Here is a 23,148-nt window from a genome sequence, read left to right on the forward strand (position 1 = left end):
ACTAGCAGCTGACTTTTCTCCTGACAAGAGAGTCATGATCTCTCTGCTGAACTCTGGCCATGTGATGATAACTGCACGGTGGATCTGCCTACAGACTTTCAGTACAATCTGTCCATCAACCTGCAGAATGTTGCATAGGTATTGCAACAGGAACGGCATGAAGTGAGAACAAGTCAAATTCTCAGGCCTCTCTCAAACTGTGTGCTTGTTGATAAAATATCTCTTATCTGTTTGTTTTTTTATACTTTATTTTTTCAAGTTTTTGTGCAAAGCACAGGTAGCAACAATACAATGAATACCAGCAAGTTTTGTTACAATATGATGTGACAATATAAATCAAATGCTAGCCACGTAGTGCCCTTATTGAAATAAAAGAAACAACAAAAAAGGGAAAAACGAGAAGCAAAAACAGAAGAAATGCACACATATGCCTGCGCACCTGAACACATACATACACCTGTTCACTTACTCCCATATGTCCACAAAGTTGAAACATACTCATATGTACATAATTGCACACATGCACTTGCGCACATATACAAGAATGAAACATGAGAGAACTGTGGGGATATCTCTTATCTGTTTTGACAAGTTTTCTCCGTCAACAAATTCAAAACAAGTGCACACAGCAACACAAATACACACAGGTGACATCAGAACAAGCACATATGCATACAGTAAATAAAAGATATGGCTTACTTTGCACAAACAGGCTTAAAATACTGGTAGGCATCTGCTATTCTTATCTGGTCATAATTAGATGGAGTAAGACACATTTTAAGACACACGTACATGAAGACCCACTAGAGATATCACAGCAAATTAAAGCAACTTTAGTCTCCTTTGCTGCAGTGAGTTAACTATGCATTCAGCCTGCACATGGCCTCCATTAAAATATGCCTGCTCTCTCACAAGTTTATTAAAAAGTGATTGCGCTGCAATTGACTCTCTTCATAGCGATAAGCAGCTTAGAGCCCAGACTTTGCCAGCCAGTCAATCATGGGCTCCTCACTTTCCCCCATGCATTGCGTATCTCTTCTTCTTCCATTTTCTCTGCATGCCAGCACAGCGTAACCAGCGTAAATTTTAAGCGTATTACTACCCAACAGCTCAGGAATGCAATGAAAAGGAAATGTCTTAATAAATCAAATAATACCAAATCAGCATTTGCCATACTGTAAATTCACTGCATGACATTAGCCTGGAGGATAAAGGTGTATTATTTAAAAAATGTACTGTTCAAACACCTCAAAACTACTCCGCTTACATTATATTCTCCAAGTGTCTACAACTGTGTGTGTCAGAGAGCTGATGAAACTGAGTGGCTCCATAAGGTCCTGCTTTGGAGAGGTGAGTGCTGCTGGAGCTGATAAGTGATGCAGGTGGTGGAGGGATATGAAATAGGCCCTTTTAAGGGGGGAGCCTCTCTAAGAATCCTGGGAACACTAGTGCCTCTGTCCTAGTCTTTATCTGTGAAAGCTGCTGTTTGCTGTCCGTGTGTCTATGGCTGTGTGTCCTGGTATAGATGTGTGTGTATGTGTGGGTCAGTGGGTGGACTGCATCCAAGCTTAAGGCTCTGTGGAGCAGAAGGGTTTGGAAGGTTTGTGAATGTTGACCAGCTTGGCCAGGCCTATTCAGAGGAAGGAAAATGTATCCATAAACTGTAACATTGTAGGCTAAGTGCATTCTTTCCCCTCAATGCTCTGTGTACAAATTAGGGCTTTGACTTTTGCCCAAAAATCATATTCGAAGTTCGTTTGTATATTAATATTAATATTCGAATATATTCGAATATTTATTAATAATATTTTGACCATTAAATGCCTTCAGTTAAAAAAAAAATTAAAAGTCAGACCCTGGATTAAACACAAACAGTGTGCTTTCGACAGGAAGTTCGGAGCTTTCACCGTAGCCTACGTAAGTGGTCTGATGTTTATACTCGTGTACTGGTGTGTGCGTCGAGCCAGTGTGTGTGGGCGGTGTTGCCAATTTAGCGACTTTTTTTTCACAAAAGCGACTAGCGACAAATCTGGCGACTTTCTGTAGAAAAGACAGCGACTTTCTGTAAAATAAAAAAGAGTCGCCAGTATTGTCCAGCGAGCACGCAATGTATTTCTCTCCTGTGGCACTCACCTTTCTCTTCTGTTGTGTGACTGAGGAGCAGCCCCCCTCTGTGCTCCCTCCTCATGTGCAGCAGCACTGAGCAGGCAGGTAGGAAGGGGAGAAGGGACAGGGTGCGGCGCCGGTGTAGGTAGGAGAGACAGCGGAACGCGACGGGAGAAAGACCCCGCTGATCTGGCCTGGCCCTGGGCCAGCCTGCCTTCTTTGAGAACTAGGGGGGTATGCAACGCTACGGAGCACCGGCCGAGAAACGTGCGTCGCCGCGACGTATAGTTACATTTTGAAATGCGTGAAAAGCCTCGGAATCTGAACTGAAAACAACGTTTACAAGCAAACGCATAAAAATAATGCCCATAACAGATTCGAATATTAAGGGCTGGCTAATATTAGTTCGAATATCATTATTTTTTTTATATTCGAATGATATTCGAATAACGAAGTTCGGAGTCAAAGCCCTAATTCGAATGATATTCGAATAACGAAGTTCGGAGTCAAAGCCCTAGTACAAATGGGAATGTTAAAGATCTGTAGTTCTATTAAAACACAAAAACATTGTGTGCATACAGTATATTTTCAAGAACTGTAAGAGGAGATTTCTACATGGAATCTCAAGAATGCAGGTGATCAACTTGAGGGGAAGTAAGAAAGGAAACAGCTTTATTATAGTGTAATGGAAATGTTGCAGCTTTCCCATCGGAGAGGTGGAGAAAAAGTGAGCGCCTGCAAAGTTTAATAGTTTCACCACAGTGGGGCCATAATGCACAGCCAGACGGGGATCAGGTCATGGGGTGTATGGATGGCAGAGGAGTTTCTGTTTGTGGGCACAATGCTATCTGCATTGCAGTGCCAGTGATTGATTTTACTCTGTGTACATGTAATAGCTACCTGGCATCATATAACTTTCTATGTGTTTGGCCTCTGTACTGTAATCAACTCCTCCTTGCAGCAAAGCAGGCTAATTTAACGGCCTTACTTATAAAAATTTAAGAGGGAATGCAACAGGCAAGGTAGTAAGGCATTTGGAGTCCTTATAACGAGACATCTAAAGTCACACTTTCAAAGCTGTTCTAATCAATATTTTTATATTAACAATGGATAAAATGACTATGTAATGTAAAAATGGGTCACTCATAGGGACATATCCACAGAGAATTGGCACCTGGCTCTCTAGTTCCCCTCAGTTCATAGGTTCATATTAGAGCTTTTCAGCTTATTGTTTTGGTTTTATGACCAAAAACTTTACTGTTTTGTAACATCCAACAACTCTCATCAGTGTTCTAGCAGGCAGCTGTTTTCAATGAAAAAGTACAATAACTGCCCAGCACCAAATGGCAGACCAAAAAGCTGGTGAACATTTAGCAGCTAAAGAGACAAATATATCTGCCCACTGTAACAGCCCTTAAGGAAAACAGTCAAAGTAAATTTAAAATGTCCCAGTGCATGACCTCCCTGGCTTGAAATTGATGCTTAGCACTGCTTGGTTCATACCAAACATGGTAAAGTAGAAACTGCTCAATTCATGAGGACAGGCAGAAAGCAGTTCCTTCAAGTGCTATTAAGTTAGTTAAATGCTAATTCCCTTCAGGCTATATTTACATGGTTCTCTCTTCTTTGGGAGAGCCAGCTCTGCTTACCCTTTGCTCTGTGGCAGAGGCAGGAACAGGTTTGAAATATATTTGTTTCAACACAAGTCTAAAAATAACCTCAGGAAAAAGACACAAAGGCTCCGTGATTTGAGAGGGGGAGAAGACATTTTCAGAAATCCAACTATTTCAGCCTCAGGAGCTAGCCAGACTCCATTGGGTTCGGAGTTCTCTGATTGGTTATTAATGACATCATCCCTAGGGCCAGCCCCCTCCCCTCCCAGCCCGACGATGTCATCAGTGCTGAAGCATCTCAGTGATGTAATGCAGGGAGGTACTCAAGTAGCACCCTTCTTTCTTCCCCTGCCTTCCTCTCTTCTCTCCTCCTGTTTCTTCTCTCCATCCCCATCTTTTAATCACACCCTTTCCGCTCATCAGCTGCATGCATCCAGATAAAAATCTCTTCCCACCCATTTATTAGTGCTCAAATACAGGGCACAGAGATTTACAGTAAAGCCCGGAGCAATTAAGAGCTCTTAAATGGCTCCTAAATAGGAGGAGAAATGACAGGAGGAGAGCATTTACATTTCCTAATCCTGTCTGTGCCCTGCAGCTGTAATTACAATATGGATTAGAGATCATGCTCGCATTTTTCCCACAAGGTGTGACTGAAGACATGGGAATCCAGGTGGGCATGACATCATTAAGTTAGTTATGACTGCTCTGGAGAGAGCACACTCACTATTCTGTACATATATATATATATATATATATATATATATATATATATGACTACAAGACATGGTGTAATGGGATAACTTTGACTACAGATACAAAATCTACTCACATCAAATGGCACAATATACTTAAACACGCAAATGTGTAGTCCAACATCCGAGTGTTATGTCAGTGTACCCATTTGATTTATTCAGACCATTTCATCTTTTTGGCTAGGCCTTCACATCTGTTTTTTAATCACAATTTGTGTGTGTGTGTGTGTGTGTGTTTGTGTGTGTGTGTTTGTGTGTGTATGTGTGTATGTGTCCTGGGCAAACATCCAGAGCTCAAGCGGATTAGCGAGGGGACTCTACCCTGATCAAAGCAGCGCAGTATCCAGCTTACTGGGACATACTGTGTAACACATAACCCACATGGAAATGATACTGTAGATGCTGCAAACCCATGCTGTAGACCTCCAACTGCAGTGCAGCATAGAACCTTAAAAGGGAATAGTTAACATTTCTTATGTCTTTCCTATCGTCGAGACAAATTCTGATCAGAGGAAAAACTCTCTCCCGAAGCTGGAAATTAGAGAACCGACTGTCAAACTAAGTGCTGTCATCAAGTGCGAAGTTTGCAGCTGCTCCATAGAAAGTGTACTAGTTAATAGTCCAAAGAGAATGAACCAGTTGTTTCTGGAAAAACAGCAAGCAGAGATTCCCCCAGTGACATGGAATCATTTTTGGTTTAGAGTTTACAACAACACAATAACAGAATGGAGACCATTGCAGCAGAAACAATATTGCTGCATGCCAGTCATACCAGGAATAATGTCTGCAACAAAGTGGATTTACAGAATGAACACAAGAATGTTTGTGGTTGTGGTTTGTGAATGTTGAAAGTTAGCAGTTTGAGGAGTCACCTTGGCCTTTAAGTTGCTATTTTATGTGAATAGTTAATGAAATGACTATTAGTAATGTGAAAGGAGTCGCTTGTTGAGATAAATCCACAGAGAATTATCACCCAACTCTCCAGTTCCCCCTAAGCTTCATTGTTTGGTTCACTCTCACAGCTCACATCAACCCTGTTTCCAGCAGCAACAGAAATATGTTTTCAGTGGGGAAAAGCTCTGATAAACCTACTGTTCACCACTTGCCCATCAACAAATGACAGACAGGCAAAGATAGCGACAAGCTGAAAAACATAGTTGAGAATTTAGCAGCTAAATCAGAATCAGAATCAGAAATACTTTCATAATCCCAGGGGGAAATTATTTAAAGACACCGATATTTCCCTCAGGAGTTGGTGGAGACCAAAAACAGAACTAAAAGAGAGTGAATATTGGATTTACATTTGTCAAATGGCCAGAAACACAACTATGTCAACTTTATAAAGTGATGTCATGTTGTGTTTACAGCTTGTTGTGCTGCCCCATGTGCCAAACAAAGTTTTAATGGGAAATTGACATACATTTTGACATTATAGTCTAAACAAGTATTACAAACAATGCAAAAATAATACACATATTACAGATAAAAATGCCTGCTTCCCATTGTTGCACATAATGCCTTGCTGCACATCTGCAACGAAACTCATCTTTAGATCATCTTTAGTTTAGACGATTATTGGTCGACTGATTGGGGCCTGATGAAACCAAGTAAAACATGCATTATGGATGCACTCCCAGTAAATTCAGATTGAGATAGTGACTGTAATTAAGTCATTCTCCAGCTCCACAGAGAGTCCTCCATCAAACTGTCTGAGCTTGACTGAGAGACCAAATGGGATGTGTCTGAGTCTAATAATAAAAGGCCTCCTCAACTATGGCTGGGATTTGTCTGCCTGCCCTGAACAGATACTCAGGAGCTTTTGTCTACATTAACAGGAAGCTTTAACAGAGGGTAATATGAATTGATATCTTAATATGTGAACAAACCATGTAAAGCACATTCCTTCTTTTGAATGGATTGTTGTATGATTGGCAGTCCACTGGTCAGACAGGCAACTCGCCACATTTCAACACGGCAGCACGTACACACACACACACACACACACACACACACACACACACACACACACACACACACGCATATAGCCGATACAGCGCCCCATCCCTTCCCTTGGCTTCATTATGTACATAGTGAGATGGTTATTTTGCGATGCCTTTGTGGCTAACCACCGTCATCTACCACCTAATGGATTTAGCATGTGCCTAGCAGCCCATTGGTTCCAGTGGTCTCAGGAATCGGGAGCTCAAATGAAGCGAGGCATTGTTGTGTTGCTGCCGGGAGGATACACACTCTTTAGAAAGGAAAACCTGACGGAAAGGAAACCTCGAAACAAAGTGCTAAGAAAAGGTGATAAAGGGCACAAGGGACGGAACTGTGTGTTGGTGTGTGGGGGAATGTGTGTTTCCCCTCTTCCTGCCATTATAAAAACTAATGGAAATGTTCAGAACTTGGTGGAATGTTCTGTGGCCTTGAATTTTAAGGTAGAAGCAGAGTGGGATCTTGGGGGAATGGAAACTCTAAGCAAACCAATACTAGCCATAGTTTTCCCCCCCATTTATGGGAAATGTAATGATAGACTGGTAAACCTAATGACTGCCCCATAATATAGATAATGTCTGTAAAGATGAGCTTTAAAATATAATGTTGTGAAGGAGCTTTAAAGCTAAAAACTCCAGAACCCTGTCACTACTGGGCAAATTAAAATGGAAAATACCTAAGGCCTATTATGATTTTCAGCTATAAAGACTGCTAAGATGTTACTTAAATATTTTCACACTGAGGACATGCAACTTGTATTAACAATGGCACTACCATTGAACCCTATTCAGAGTACTGAGATGAAGCAGAAAGGTAAAAGACTCAATGCAACATTGAAAATGTCAGGTTTTACAAGATGGCTTTCATTACTCTGAGGCGAGCCTTGGATGGAAAAGCTCATTGGCAAGGGAGTGCAGTCTGGAGCAGAAGATCTGGAGGAAAAAAAGCTAAAAAAAAATTACTGAAAAGGGTCTTATTCAATGAGACATATGATAGTATGTTGCGTCTAGCGATATTTTATGATTTTCTTATTGTCAAGAAATCCACTGAAAAGACCAAAACCAATGATACAATAAATAAATTGATCTCATTAACAAGTATTACCTATGTAGCTTATTCCTCTATGTGAAATTGTTTTTTCTTCTTCATTATAATGAACATGGGAACTGTAGTTTATTTTTCAGTTGATCCATCATACGCTATCCTAGTGCCTTAGATACAAGCAAGCACACCAAATCTGTGACATAAAATTGTCCCCAACAAAAACACTATTCACCCGTTTGAGAAGTGATCAACTAGCTGCCACAAAACGTCACTGCCACAAAATGCTGCTTCTATCACGTGCGTCAAAATCTGTTATCAACTGCAGCACGGATTTAAAGTTAAGAGGTGTCACACTTGTATAATCCTACTACCACTTGAATAAAGTCCTCAGAGTAAACAGACTTGTACCTTCACATATACGTACATGGTGCAAAAATAGCAACTCTCTCTGTATATCTGCATTACATTTAGCCCTGTAATGGTTTGATTTGATACTCATTAAACTGCTCCTCTGGGCCTCTTTCCAGTATTTACATGGTCTAGTCTATTTATCAGTCAGAGCAGGAAGGAGTTTTCTAAACAGACCAAAACAGACCATGTAGAAGTAGAAGACAGGTTTCCTCAAAACTTCCAACTCCAGAGTTAAGGTAGTTGCTGCTCCTAGAATAGCCCGGCTTAACGAAAACATCCTGTGTGTCACAGGCTTTAAAGAATATTTTTAGGAATAGGACTTTTTTAATCTGAACCGTGGCTAAATGAGAGTGTATTAAGTTTGTCAGGCAGAGTGGTAATTATGAAATCATGTCAAGATAATGACTCATTAGCAAGCGGCCAATTTGGTCTATAGAGAACATAAAAAGCTAACATCTAAGGAAAAAGGTCAAGACACTGTAGGTTGTTAAATACCGCTCAGGACAGAAGTCTCATCCATATTTATTGGGATTAGACAGCTTTAATAATCAAATTCAGACTTTTCTTAATTAACAATGCTTAATGGGGACAGAAAAGGTGCTTTACACACTTTCAAAGATTGATAATGACATTTGACTGTTTTACAGGCATATAAGGGTATTTGTAGATTTCTAGAGACAAATTATAATTACAGGTGCACGGAATTCAATCTCCCCTCTAACCTGGCCTCATTCTTTGTCATTCAACTCTCATTTTGCCTTATGATCAATTTGCTCAGAGGGCAGAGTCGGTTGTAGATGGATGGACAAAAACATACAACTCCTGTTAATGTGTAAACAAAGCATGTCTGTCACTGGACAAAAACAGTCCTGGTACGTTCTTGTGTGTTGTGGGTGGCACCACGTCAAACCAAATGCCTAAAGGAGTGGACAGATGACGAGAGAGGCGGAGTGATGTTTACACTGGGAGAAAAGAGCTGAGGGGGGTGGGGGTTAATGGCGACTGAAGAGTGTCAGAACAGTGTCTGCTTGAGCCTCTCCTGCCTCTGTCTGTGAGCCTGTGGGTGGGGAACATTTGTCTTACCCCCACCCCTTCTCATCACTGCCAGAGAGAGAGGTGATGGTCAAACAAATGACTTCACTGAATTGGTGGAGTCAATGAAGTATGTGAAACTTATGAGCATCAAGAAAAAGTTGAAAATGTGTTTGTCGTCTAATTAGGACAAGAATGAAGACTCATTTCCTGAATAAAAAAAAACAAACAACTTTTTTGACCAATTACCAGATGTTTTATAGTTGTCTTACTGTGGATCCACCCATTTGTAGGTTAACCTAAAGTGACTTTTCTAACATTCTCTTTGCAGTGAGACCTACAAAGAAAATATAATTTTATGACTTGGCAAATTTTCCATGAGCTCCACCAGCATCCACCATCCCGACAAGAACCATGATTTCTCTCTGTGGATAATCCTTGTCACAGAAAAGCCTACAGCATCGAGTGCAGCAAATGCCGAGGTCTAACATAAGCCTCTACCATTGCCCAACAGCACACAATAAGAGACAACATCAGGGAAACACATTTGCAATACTCTGCAGGAGAGATATTTTTTTGCATCCCAGGATATTTACTTGGAGCTGAATGTTCTTTTCTGCTTTAGATATCTTCCAGTGGTTGAAACAATCATCCAATTCCATTCAGACCAATGGTGAATATAAAAAAGGCATACGAAAAAAAGGGAAAACTGAGAAGACTGACACTAATGAATCATTATTAATTGAACTACAAATCTTTATTAAATAATGTTCTGCTGGTCTGTCACATTTCTCTGTAGAAGTCATTAAAATGTTGACATTAGCTTTTGAATGAAAGTCATCTCACTTGCATCCAAGAGGAACACAAAAAGTCTATGTGTATAATAAAAAGGGCTTATCTTCTGCTCCTTTAAAGGTTGGCAAGATAATGTGGTATATACTGTACTTTCATGGCAGAAATAAAAGATTGCCTGCAACTGTTCTACAGAAAATTATTTAGCTCAAAATTAGGTCAATATACAACGAGTAGAAGTCAATTAATATGATAGAGATTTAGTTGGATTACCTTGCAATCATCCCACCTCTATTATACTCAAGTTGTTTGGGCAATAAGGATAGCTTCTGATCTAAGCTGCTGAAATGATAGAAAATCTTCCTAGAGGACAAGATGAGTTAATAGCAGCTAATTGAGAACATAATTCACCTCAGAACAGAATTGTTAAAATTATACCAGCAGTGGACACTTTACTGTCCCAGTTTTTTGTGTCATTTGGGTTAGCTGAACCTATAATATTGCTTCAACTCAAAAGTGCAATATGCATAGCATTTTTTCTGTGTCTTTCTGTCTTTTTATTTCTTTCTGTATCTTTACAAACTCAAACAAACAAATGGAATTTCAGGAGCTTCATTCAGTGGGAATGTTTTATCATATCCATAACTCAACCACCAATCGGAGCTGAAATGAAAGCTCTGTAATGAGGTTTGATCAAACCCTGAAGCTCAATGAGCCGTGGCGTGAGCTGGCTGGGGGCCCAATGAGGGATGACAGTGCAGACAGCTCGCAGGAGAAACACCTGGTCAGGCCTCCCTCCCCCCCACCCCTTCCTGGCCTCAGCGCTGTTTCGGCCACATGCCACTGGCCAGGTGTGTTTCCACCGAGCGCAATGTCCCGTGGCAGCCATCAAACTCCACAGCCACAGATTTGCATCAGCTAATACATATGGCCCAGGTTAGTGTTTGATCTCCTGCTCAGATCCAGACATGATCTGTTATGTCTGGATGCTGACGCAAGAGAGCAGTCCAGCAAGGTAATCAAGTGGTCAAGACGTAACCTTAGAGTACCATAATGATATCAGACAAATGGAGGCATATGTTCAGGAGCTACTGTGTGCCTTTGCTTGTAAAAACACTGCCAAAATCACTGTGCCTCATATGTTAGCATTTAGACAAATAGCTTGGCTGAATTTAACTGGCAGCCAAAGCACTGCCTTAGAGGTAATTACAGTTTCCTCTGGTCTTGTGACAAATTGACAACTCGCTACATCAGCAAAGCAGAGAGAAAACTTGTAAGAGAGAGAGTCAAATGCTGTCAAAGTGCCGGAGCGAGCGATGAAGGATGAGGTCCGGGGGGTTCTGGAAAGAGTGCAAGGGTGCAAGCTCATTTGTCTTTGTGACGAGGCACTCCTCTCAGACCTGGGAGCTGAAGTTGATATACTCATTGCTGAAAGAGACACAACAAATCACAACCATCACTGAACACCTGACTGTTAAAAAGTAGCCTAATGAGACCTTAACATATCTGTATTACTCCAGTATTAAATACAAACAGTGCTAAACCCCCAAAATGGCTAATTGTGGGCAGCCTAAGGGTGTTACATACCAAGTTAGACATTGAAATTCATATCAAACGCATGTCAATGGCTGTGAAATTAGGTGGGTTTTTTTTCCATTTGCTTATGCAGGCCAGTTTTTTCCAGATGTAAATCTACTATACAGTGGAAAAACTTAAAGCGGTATTGGAGAGCTCCAGACTGGAAAATAGGCTTGTTAAGACAGCAAAATGCTTAAAATGCTTTTTTATTTGCAGTGGTGACAAACCAGTGAAATAGTAGTAACTGTAAGGCATAGAACTCAGATAAAAACAGAGATCACTATTTACAACAATTTACTGCTCTGCCTATGAATCTATGTGACGTGAGTAACACCGTGTCTTTGAAGTTGCAAATTGACCTTGATGTTCACTTTGAGAGGAGAAACGCAGCATCTCCCGGTGGGGAAATAAACTAATTCATTTGATCCAGAGAGCAAACAGCACCATACATAGCCAAATCTACAGTAAATCTGATCTAAAATCAGCTACTTTTATCTATAAATGTCACTCCTCTGTGATCTAGAAAGGGACGTTCAGAAGCAGTGAAAAAGATTAAAGACAAGTTCAGTAGAGTGCAGAGTAGATGATTCATGTTACAAACAGTTTGGACAATGTTTTGTGAGAGTGACCGTGATGTTTTCAAGTTCAGCCCCTCATGGTCTGACCCTCACCACTCGTCTCCCCCATTAGCTTAATTAGACACAGCCACACACACATTAGATGGTCCCCTTTTTGCTTCACACACTGAATAGCTGGCTGCAGTTCAAGGCACCACAAAAACAGCTATGCAAAACAAGCAGCTTTCAGAGCCAGGGGAAACCATCAGCAAAGAGCACACACACATTATGAACACTACGCTGTGTGGCATTCAAAAAACCTTCTGGAATTTAAACTGACATTGAGTGCAATAATAACAACAAGCCACTCCTCGAGTGATGCAAGAATATTTGCCTTAGAATACATCGGTTTGAATCCAGAGAGGGACGTGACAGTGAAGAAAATGGATGTTGTTTGTACTCACATGTAGATGAGTGAGCATCTGTGTGTTTTTAAGTTCAGATCTGTGTGAGAGAGTGAGCGTGTTCTTGTATGAGATGCAGCTACTCACCTTTCTTTTCTGGCTCTCTGCTCTTCAGTTCGTCATGATAGAAAACAGTCTTGGACACAACCAGAGTGACACAAACTAACTAACACACCGTCGCAGTCCCAAACTTTTTGCTCTCTCCCGGCAGATCTGCACACTTCCCCTACTCCCCCTCCCTCCCTCCCTCTCTCACTCTCTCTCTCCCTCCCTCTCTCTCTCTCTCTCTCTCTCTCTCTCTTACTTCAGCACTTCCTGGGCTGCTGTTTATGCTCCAATCAGGCCATTCAAGAAACTGCCGTGCCCCTCCACCCCCTCCTCTTCCTCAGCCAAAAGCCATTGTTTAGCGGGGGCTTGTCACATGTAGACGTCTGTGTGTGTATGTGTTCCCTCTTGACCAAGACGGCACCTATTGCCACTACCCGAGGTCGGTCTCCTCAATCAGGAGAAGAAGAGTGAGGAAGGAGCCAACTACAAGCTGAAAACGGAGGATGGGAGCAAAGCTGGTAGCTGAAGAAAAACATATGGAGGGGGCTTCCTGCTTGAATTTCTTACTGGGATACACATTTTCAGACATGAGGAAAAGGGGGATAGCAGTGTTGAGGGTGGGGGTGTGTCTGGAACTTTCTCTCCAAATCCAACAGCTTGATGTTACAAACCGCAACCAGGCTCAGCCCATCGTAGCCCCCAGAGAGCCTCAGAGGTTTTTCTCCAGAACAAGGCGCCTTTCCCATAGTCTCACAAAAGTGTTCACCACGATACCTCAACCCCTTCTCCCAAAGTCCTAGCCTCTAATTCACTGTTTCACAAAGCCAGCCAACCACAGCCAGGCCAGCTCTTTCCAGGCTATCGGCTGAAATAAAAAGGGTGGAGGTGTGAGGGGGTAGTAAGGTGAAAGGTGAGGCGTGGGAGGAGACAGGTTGACAGCAACACACAGAGCTTTTGTTGGTTTTGTTAACATTTCCATCATCGCATAATGGTAACACCTTGTGGGTTGTGGAAGAGTTCAGACCCAACTTAAGACATTCAGGTGCAACTTAAACCACACATTTTACTTTCGTTCAGAATAAGTTAAATTGGATTAAATGTTAACATAGACAGTCAGAGGATAATTTTAAAGGATCATTATGGTTTATAACAAATTGGGCCTTTTTAATTGTCTGGGTATGATAGCATTGCACTCACCAAAGTAATTACTGAGATCTGGGACCATGGTGAAATGTGTTAAAGGGGCACTCCAATGATTTAGTATTGCACTTTGATAAAGCTGGGGGACTTAAAAAGTGACGAAAAGGTCGAAGCAGTGGAGGCAGTCATATACTGACTATTAGTACCTAGTATCCTAGTAAAAGTCAATCTCCAAAAACACATTTCCAACTTGATAGCATCTTTAACCAGACCCCTTCGTGCCTGGTAAACACCCACATTTGTCAAACTCCACATCTCCAGTTTGTAATGCAGGTTTCATGTTTTAAATTTGTCTCCAAGCCCAATTCAAGATAACCCCAATGACATCATCAGGGTGTTGTTTTTTTACTGACTTTGGCGAGCCCCCTCTAGAGCCACAGAATACATTTTACAACTGTTTTCCTAGGCTGAGTAGTACTCCACATGATTGATTAACTGAACTTGATGTGTAAAATCGGTGGAGTTCACCTTTATATCCTGTATGACAGTCTGACTTTAATGCTGCGTTCCAAGAGCTCAACCATCAACTTAGTGACTACAATCCTATTATTACAGATCAAATTGATGGCCAAACTATAAAAATAAGACCCAGTTTGTAATAAACTGGAGTTATCCTTAAACCGACGCTACTGTGGTGGAATCCAAACTTGAAATGAACAAACTAAACCTCTCTCCTCTGCCTTCCTATCCACTCTACTCATTTTTTTCTTCTCTCTCCTATAACCTGTCCTTTCTTTCTGCTCTGAATGCAATACATTCAGTCAGTCCATCAAGCCACATGGGCAGATTGGAGAGCCTCTGTGCCAGGTTAGACTCAGGAAACATTCATCTTGTTGTTTAGTCTGGGCACCATGTGTTGGAGCGGGGAGGCCACTCTCCTCCACAGACCCCTCCTCTTGTGCACACAAGCACAGAAAACCCCACACTGACAGACACGATCTGGATATTTACTACTGTGGTTCATTGTGTAGTGGCTAAGATGCACAAAACAATGGAACTTCAAAGTGACAGCACCAACACAAAAAGAGAAAATGTGCACTCATATAGTGGCTCAGGTGTGTCAGCATGGAGGCTTTGTGCATCAGCATCTATTTCTCATGCTGCTTTAATCACATAATAAAGAATGAGATGTTGACTCAGAGCAAAGAGTCATTTATGGAGCAGATAACCGGAGGCAGGTACTGCAACTATATAAAGCACAATATTTGTGCAGCTGTGTGTATGTGAAACTGTATGTGCATATGCTCGTGAATGTAAATTGGACTCATGGCACCATGTGAAAATGGAAATGCCTTGACATCACTTTCTTCCTGCATGAACTGTATAAACAGTGACTAATCCATTCATGCTAAATCCTGCCATTGCTGAAAAGAGACCCAAACAAATGGAGAAGGGGAGACAAAACAAATCAAAACTTTTGGGATTTAATAGTGAGAGAGCAGGTGAGGATTACACCTGAAGCTATTCAGTTTGCAGCCTCAGCCAGTGGCAGTCTGCTGTGGAGGAACCGTTCCTGTAGTCACCCAGTGAATGAGCCACCTGTGTGTCTTGGAAGACACCAAACTTGGCAGCGCTTGTATAATATGAATTGAGTAAAGAGAGTGAAATGACAGCCAGTTTGCTTCACACAAATGTCAATTGACTCAGGAAAAGAGATTCAGTAGCTTCATGGTCTCATGACAGCTTAAAAACTTTTTAAAAGATGGGAAAATTAGTACCAGACACATTTGTGAAATTCAGTAAAGATGGGTTGTATTATAAATAGAACTGGATGAGAATCCAACATGATAGCTTGTCATGTGGCCCCTTTAATCCAGCTGTTGCATTGTTGCTGGGTATGCTGAAAAACGCTGCCATGCTGAAATGTCTATGGGGATATGCTGCTGAAATTCCCATACATGGAACATTAAGGTTCAGCAGTTACTTATTTAGTCTTTATTTAGTCTTTATCTTAGTCACTTAGATATCTGAGTCAAAGACAGGAGTAAAAAAAAAAAATAATCACATTTTCAAATATAGTTTTAGATTTTATTTTTAATTTTACTGTTGCACTTGATATCCTTAACACCCATGTTTACCATTGTAAAAACAATGTTAACAGCTTTACGCAGCTATTCTTTTTTTTAAAGATTATTTTTGGGCTTTTCTGCCTTTATGTGACAGGACAGCTAGGTGAGAAAGACATGCAGGAAATTGTCACAGGTCAGATTCAAACCGTGGACCTCTGCTTCGAGGCATAAACCTCTAATTATATGGGCGCCTGCTCTACCCACTGAGTCAACACAGCCACTACTGAGCTATTCTAACACTTTCCTCTGACCCCCCTCCCCATTTAGCATTTATTAGCAGCATTTATACCATGGTCTGGGTGAATACTCGATTCTGATTGGCTGCAGGGTGTCCATTAAGTAAGGGTTTATGCACCGCTGCAGCCGACAGTAATGTTACACAACGCAGATCAAATTCTTCGTAAAAGTCGTTATATTGTTTTGGGGACAATGACATGGCTGGATAGCTAGCTTGTCTTGTTGTTCAACATACTGTCAAATTATTTTTACTGATTGCCAACTGTACACAATGTTATTGACTTTGGATCTTGCTAGCATAGTGTTAGCTTTCTGGCTCGTAGCTAAACTGAAGGGTTCTATCAGCTAAGCGGACTATATAAATATCTCCGGTTGCTAAGGGAGGCAAGTCGTATCTAAGGTTCTTCCTAATTCCTGGTGGAGAGAACAACGTTTGCATTGCATAAGAACCTGATGGATGGGAATGATTGTTCCAGGTATTAGTCAAACCGTCCGGCGTAACCAGGGAAACGGAGTTATTGTTTGGATAAACTTTAGATTTCGATTGTAAAACTAATTAAAATGTGAACTAATGTTTTAAAAATATATTATTTGGCAAGTGACCATGGTATAAGCGGGTTAATGCCCTTCGAGGTGTCCATTGTCAGGTATTAATGGACTTCGGCGGAGGCTGCGCGTCGGACGGTTTCCGCCTTGCCGTCGTCCATTAATACCTGACAATGGACACCTCGTCGGGCATTAACCCTTACATAACATTAGACGCAGATATTAGGACATTTTTATTAGTGCTGGGCAGTATACCGGTTCACACCAAATACCGTTGTATATTTTCGGTATGATATGAATTTTTAATATACCGCTATACCGGTGTATTTGATTACACAATGTTCGGAACGCTGCGTCACGCAACACTGTTTCAGATGGACCCTTTTCAATGTTGCGCTTCTAAACACGCATGGTGCGACTGGAGGGTAAACAGTAGTGCTCTGGTGTTACATTACGGTGAAGATGGATAGGATAGACAATGAACTTCCGAAATCGAAGCTGCAGAACTAGTAGAACATGATGACACAGAAGAACTTGTGCCAAAAAGAGGAGCCGTGTCTGTTTGGAGTTTTTTTGGTTTTAAAAAACCGTGCTAACTGTACTCGTCGCGCTAATGTTACTCGGGCCGTGCTAACGTTAAGACCTGTCACCTCAAGCATGCAGTGGAGCAACATAATGAACGCAATAACAATCCACCTACGGTCCCACTACAGACCGTTGAGAAAGACGGGTTCAGAGCAATGATTTAAGATGTCTTGCCTCGCCAAAATACTTCCGCCAAACCGCTAACGTTATTCAAACAACACCGAAGCAAACTGACAGCGGAGCTACGCCCACTTTTCTACAACAACCTAACGTTACCTGTGGTCAAGGTAGTGTTTAAACAGCAATCTTACAACTATTTTGTTTTGAAAAGGAAGCATGTTAAAGTTGTTGGTATGTGTATTTATTTAATTTAAGTTTATTTTACTACTTTGTTTTTTGCACAATAAAAAAATTGTTTAGATTCTGTAACTGTTTCATGCATTCTCCTTCATATAACATTATTGTATAATGTTGTGGAGCCAAGCAAACCCTTTAGTAATAAAAACTTTTAGTAAACATGATGACATTGAAACGTTTCTTTTTACATTCTGACAGTACTGAATACTGACAGTAAAATAAGCCATTATAAACCTATATAAAGGCCCAGTCAAGCAAAAGAAAGAAAATACCGTGATAGACCGTGAAACCGCTAGAATCTTAAAAAATACCGTGATCAAAATTTTTGGTCATGATTAATATATTAATATTTAAACAGTTACTATATTGATAACACAGTATAATATAATACATCCTTACAGTATGTTATGAAGCAGTTTTTAACTATTTAATACTAAAATAAATGATTCACAGATGGGTTTAAAATTATTTCACTAATACAGTGAGTATTAGTAGAGTTTGAAGGTTCATTCTTGATCTTGGAAATGGTTAACCTGACTCCACCAGATGGATTGCTTCGCATTTGCTCGGCATATCCATCTGGGAACCTTCCGTTGGAAAACTTTTGGGAAGGGGCAAAAATACTGGTTAGCTGATTGGATAAACCATCTGTCTATCACCTATGTTGGTGATAGATGGGCCAAATCAACCAATTAGATAAACGAAGCGTATGAAAATACAACCACAAGCCCCTGCTGCTGCAGGCAAAGCATAGCTCGTTAGCTCAGCAAGCAAGCAACATGTCGGTAAAGGATATTTTCCGTTTGTGTAACGAGAATTTACAAATAAAAGGCACCCTTTCAGGTTCCCTGTCCATATTCCAAAAGAAGGATCCAAGAGAAAAAAGGAAAAGAAAAATTAGTGAGCAGCTAACAGAATTAGGGCTACCGCTGTCTGAAAATACCGGTTAGCTGATTGGATAAACCATCTGTCTATCACCACCTAAACCCGCCTCAAAACCAACGCTGATTGGCCCGTTCGTTTGGCGAACGGCTCCAAATTTTCTCTATCTCAAGATGCCAGACTGATCTGCAAGTGGAAAACTGGAGCTCACAAGATCAGGACGGTCTCACGAGGCTAGGAAATGGTAGCATGACAAAAAAAAAAAAGATATTAAATTCCAGATATTTTCCAGACCTTTCAACCACATCTCATGGACTTCATCAGTTGTCACAGAGACTAAATAATGCTTTATAAATAAAACATTCACCAAATGTAATGAATATTAATAGAAATAATATATTACTATATATTAATATAATCCTTTCTTTCATATTTGATTAAGTTATATTATAGTATTACAATATTGCTATATACTATTGTTAATCATTAATTAACTATATAATTGTGGATACATGCATTAATAAACACATGAAAAAGGTCCCAATCAGCTACATTTTGTTAGCGAGTTTTTATGTGTGTTATGATACACTGGAAAACTACTGTATCATATAGGTTTGACAGTGAAAAGTATTGCTGCAGAGTAATTTTCAGAGTAAACCTCAGAGTCAGTGTCTTGCTGGCTCACAGCAGATTTCAGTTTGCAGGGCATCCTTCTACCAAAGAACAGAACAGAGTGCAAAAAAGAGGCTCCAAAGGCCTTGGCTGCCATCCACCCAGATCCCACTCTAGCTCGTGGACCGAGCTGCCTTTTTTCATATATTTAGCCTAAAATCATCCAAAGCCCTGGTGAGCTTCTGCTCTCTATTTTAAAGCCAGTTTAATAATATTCAACAGGGAGGCTGGAGAGTTTAGCCGATGGCAACAATGGACACTAGTCTAGTATCTCTGAGTCAGAGTTGAACACTCCGAAAGTGCATGAAGAGAAATCTTCTGAGTTAATCACTTTACCAGTTTCAGTCTAAAGATGATGACTATTCTTACATTATGCAAATAATGCACAACACTGTGCGTTGAACCCCATATTTAACCTGTCACAAACACATCTGTGTCTAGATACCACAACTCATGCTCATAACTTGATGTAGCAGCTTGGTGAATGCGCCTGCCATTATAGATTTCTGTGTAGGAGAAGTTAAACAGCTATTGATTAAATAAATTAATAACAGCCCAATGTAATGAGAATGTGAAGTGAGAGGTGTGAGATCAGACCCGGGCTGGAGAAGTGAATGTGGCACTATGAGGCCAGTCTGATTGTCCTGTGGCCCGCTGCAACAGTGACAGAAAGGAACAATGAGACATAACTCACGCCGGGAACATAGCACAGAGGGTCAAAGGGGTCCCATGACTGTTTTTCTGTCTGTCTGCCAGTCTGACTGTTGCTCTCTCCGTCTCTGGGTGGGCAGCTAGGCGCACACACACACACACACACACACACACACACACACACACACACACACACACACACACACACACACACACACGTCTGAATGCAAGTGGGAGCATCCGTGAAGATGTAGTCAGACAGATTATGTCCTAGAGATAAGGTGAGTGTATCATTCTGTGGTGAAGACTGGTCAGTGCTGATCAGTCTTCCAGTCAGACAATCTCAGAGACGTAAAGCAAAGAACGTGACAACCAAGACAGGGTCAACAAAGGTATCAGAGATTATAAAGCAGAGGAGAAGTGCCAGCTTCAGAGTCAGGTTAAGAGCCGCTGCAGGTGATCTGAAGACCACAAGCCAACCTGTTCCCAGATCTCAGGTCTGAATATTCGACTGAGCAGAAATACGTAGTAAAGAAATATCTAGGGCTTCTCTTACTCAGTGACTACTGTCAGGATACCCTCGAGTAAAGCTGTCAGTTACTACAAGAATTAAAATACAGAGGAAACAAAAGGACCCACAATGCAGAGAAAAGGCATTCACATTGCATGCCAGCCAACGCACACAATGCACAGTTTTCTAGAATTATCTTCAATTTTACAGCCTACAGTTGAACATATTTGATTGGGTTGATAGTATGTTCACGTTTACATCTACATGCTAACATTTCTTTAATCTTAAAATGAATAATAAAATAATTACTTAGAGTTGCAGGAACAAATCTTTTACACTGTTACTGTACATGGACAGTGGGTTATGTGCAGATGTGGACAGCCATTTGAATGTAACAGTTTGGAATATTTTAAGAAAGACTCTAATTCAAGCTCACAGGCAAAGACTATAACTATATATAAAGGGAATTTTGTGATCTGACAACTCAAGCCGTGATGTAATCCCAGATTTCAAATGCAGAAAATGCATTCTGAACAAATTATATAAATACACACAAACATTCATGCACACATACTAACTCTTTTGTAATGTGAAGTAGCGATCCTACTGTGAATCAGCTTTTGCAGCTTTCAGCTCATTATTGGTTCACTGGCCTGGATGGATGAGTCTTCATGGTTCCCATTACCATACTCATACATAACAATGTATACTCATCGACGGCTATGTATGATCGTACGAAAATGTATGCACAATGATTCGTGTGATATCTTAGGAAACCATGGCGACAGAGTAACTAATAGGTACCGGTCGTGACAGTTAAATTTATGCATCAAACCGGCTGGTTAAGAATAGAGTGTTTGGGTTAAAACACCGCGACACGAACACCGCTCCCCCAGGTGAAAGTCCTGTGCTTCGGGACCCATCCACTATCCCGCCAATCATTTCTAGGGACAGTACAGGGTGCTGCCTTACAGTAAATGTCAATGTGGGGCAGTAATACTGTAAATACTTGAAATACATACAAATTACCATGTATTACTTTTTGTAGCAATATGTACGAACAGTTCATGAGGACAGACTGAATATAATGCTGAAGAGAAAAATGTCTACCAATCCAATGAGACCCAAGATATTTTTTGTCATTACTGCATGCCTTTATTGGTACCACACTTGATATCACATAATCTCTGACGGCAGTGTTTTAGAAGCTTTGCTGTGGTTCAATCTTTAGATGATTGTGATTACTTGATCTAAAATAGTACTAGACCAGTCAGGTCAAAGCATTAATAGACTGTGAATCAAAACTGGAACACTTAAGCCTTAAATTCACAGAGAGTCTTACCCCTAACAGATTGGTCCTGATGTTAGTATGAACACAGACATGCCATCTTTGCACTTTGGCATTCCAGCGTTACATGCTTCTAATAAACTCTGGGTTTGAAGACTACAGTGTTTTTTGTAGGATAATTTCAAATGTCAATAACCCCTAGACAGTGAGTGTGTGTGTGTAAAATGGTGGACAATTATGCCAGGCCCCCATCTGGTTTAGGCGGTGAACCTGTCCAGTCAGGCTCTTCTCCTCTCCCCACCTGCTCCACATCTGTTCATCACACCATCGCCATCTCTGCCTCTCATACTTCCCCTCTATTATGTAACACCTTCAAATGATTGCAGCCGGGCAAACAATAACTGTAAATAAATGTTTTGTTTTTTTTTGTCACAGAAATGTGATTCCTTATCAGGTTTACAGAGTAATACAAAGCATTTAGCTTAATTGTGTTTGGCTCATAAGTGCACTTTAGTGGCTTCTGGTGCAATATAAGAATTATTGGTCTTAATATAATGCATTTAGATAGACCACGAATAATGACACTAAAATATTTATTTGATGTTTTATGTAATGTCAAAAGAAAGATGAACACATGTGCTTTCCCCATAAGCAAGGGTTTATAGCTGCAGTGCTGCATCTGCCTGTCAAAATATTTATTATGCAAAACATGTTTGCAAGGAATTTGGAGTTAAAGCGGCCCTAAATATATAAGTCATTGCCTATCGATAAAAGCATCCTGTATTGCTACTCTGGAAAATGTTTCAACAATGAATAATTGATGATTGCTGGTTGCACATCAAATTAACTGCCAGCTGTCGCATTATGAACTGTGGGTCTCAATCAACAACTTAGCATACCCTTTGTGACTTTCCATAGATAAGAGACTCTCCCTGCCTGCCTGTAAAAGGATTTGAGGGGATCACACAACAACAAACAAATGTGTTATAAAATATGCAGCGCTGAGAAACATTTGGTCCCGATCACAATTAATATTCCGTCTCCAAGAGCATAAAGAGGACAAGAGAGGAGAGTAAAAAGAAAATTAGCTTTGCTTTCTTGTTCCAGCTACAGCATTTATGTGGCTCCATATGGTCACAGTGTGAAGCTGTGATGATAGACCATAGATGTCCATAAATCTACAAGAAGAAATCTGTCAAATTACATAAATTCACTACTGCTTTCTTTTTCTTTCTATTTTTTTTTTAAAGATAATTTTTTGGGGGCATTTATAGGCCTTTATTGACAGGACAGCTGAAAAAATGAAAGAGGGAGAGAGAGGGAATGACATGCAGCAAAGGGCTGCAGGTCAGAGTCAAACCCGGGCCCGCTGAGTAAACCTCTACATATGGGCGCCTGCTCTGCCAACTGAGCTATTCGGGCACCCAATTCACTATTGCTTTTAGCATGTTAATATTACCCCATGGTTTCACTTACACCTAAATAACTAACTAACTAACTAACTAACTAACTAACTACACCTCTGTAATTTTATTATTAGAATGTTTCATGACCCAATTACACTTTATATAATTTTCTTTATTTCTGGCAACATTTAGTTAAATCAACTTGCCTTTTTCTGAAGGAAATCTACTAATAAGCAAGGGAGTGAAAATGAAAGTGAGGAAGGCTGTTATCACAAAACACTAAAAACTGTGTATCTATTATTTGTCAGGCAAATGCAGAATTCATCATCTTAGTGTCTCTTTTTAA

The 23,148-nt window shown here is 40.6% G+C and overlaps 1 protein-coding gene across 15 annotated transcripts in view; it reads right to left on the bottom strand.

Annotated features, from left to right (window-relative positions):
• Nucleotides 1-23,148, bottom strand: part of si:ch211-285f17.1 (sickle tail protein homolog) — a 119,430-nt gene that overhangs the window by 54,387 nt on the left and 41,895 nt on the right. The window contains exon 1 of one of the 15 annotated variants that reach the window (XM_039789842.1): nucleotides 12,438-12,563. The exons of the other annotated variants lie outside the window; for them this stretch is intronic. The gene's annotated coding sequence lies outside the window, so the exon portion shown is untranslated. Of the gene's footprint in view, nucleotides 1-12,437; nucleotides 12,564-23,148 lie in introns of those variants that run through there. 15 annotated transcript variants of the gene reach the window in all.

The sequence above is a fragment of the Perca fluviatilis genome, chromosome 22 (assembly GCF_010015445.1).
Source record: "Perca fluviatilis chromosome 22, GENO_Pfluv_1.0, whole genome shotgun sequence".
In the NCBI taxonomy this organism is placed as follows: domain Eukaryota; kingdom Metazoa; phylum Chordata; class Actinopteri; order Perciformes; family Percidae; genus Perca; species Perca fluviatilis.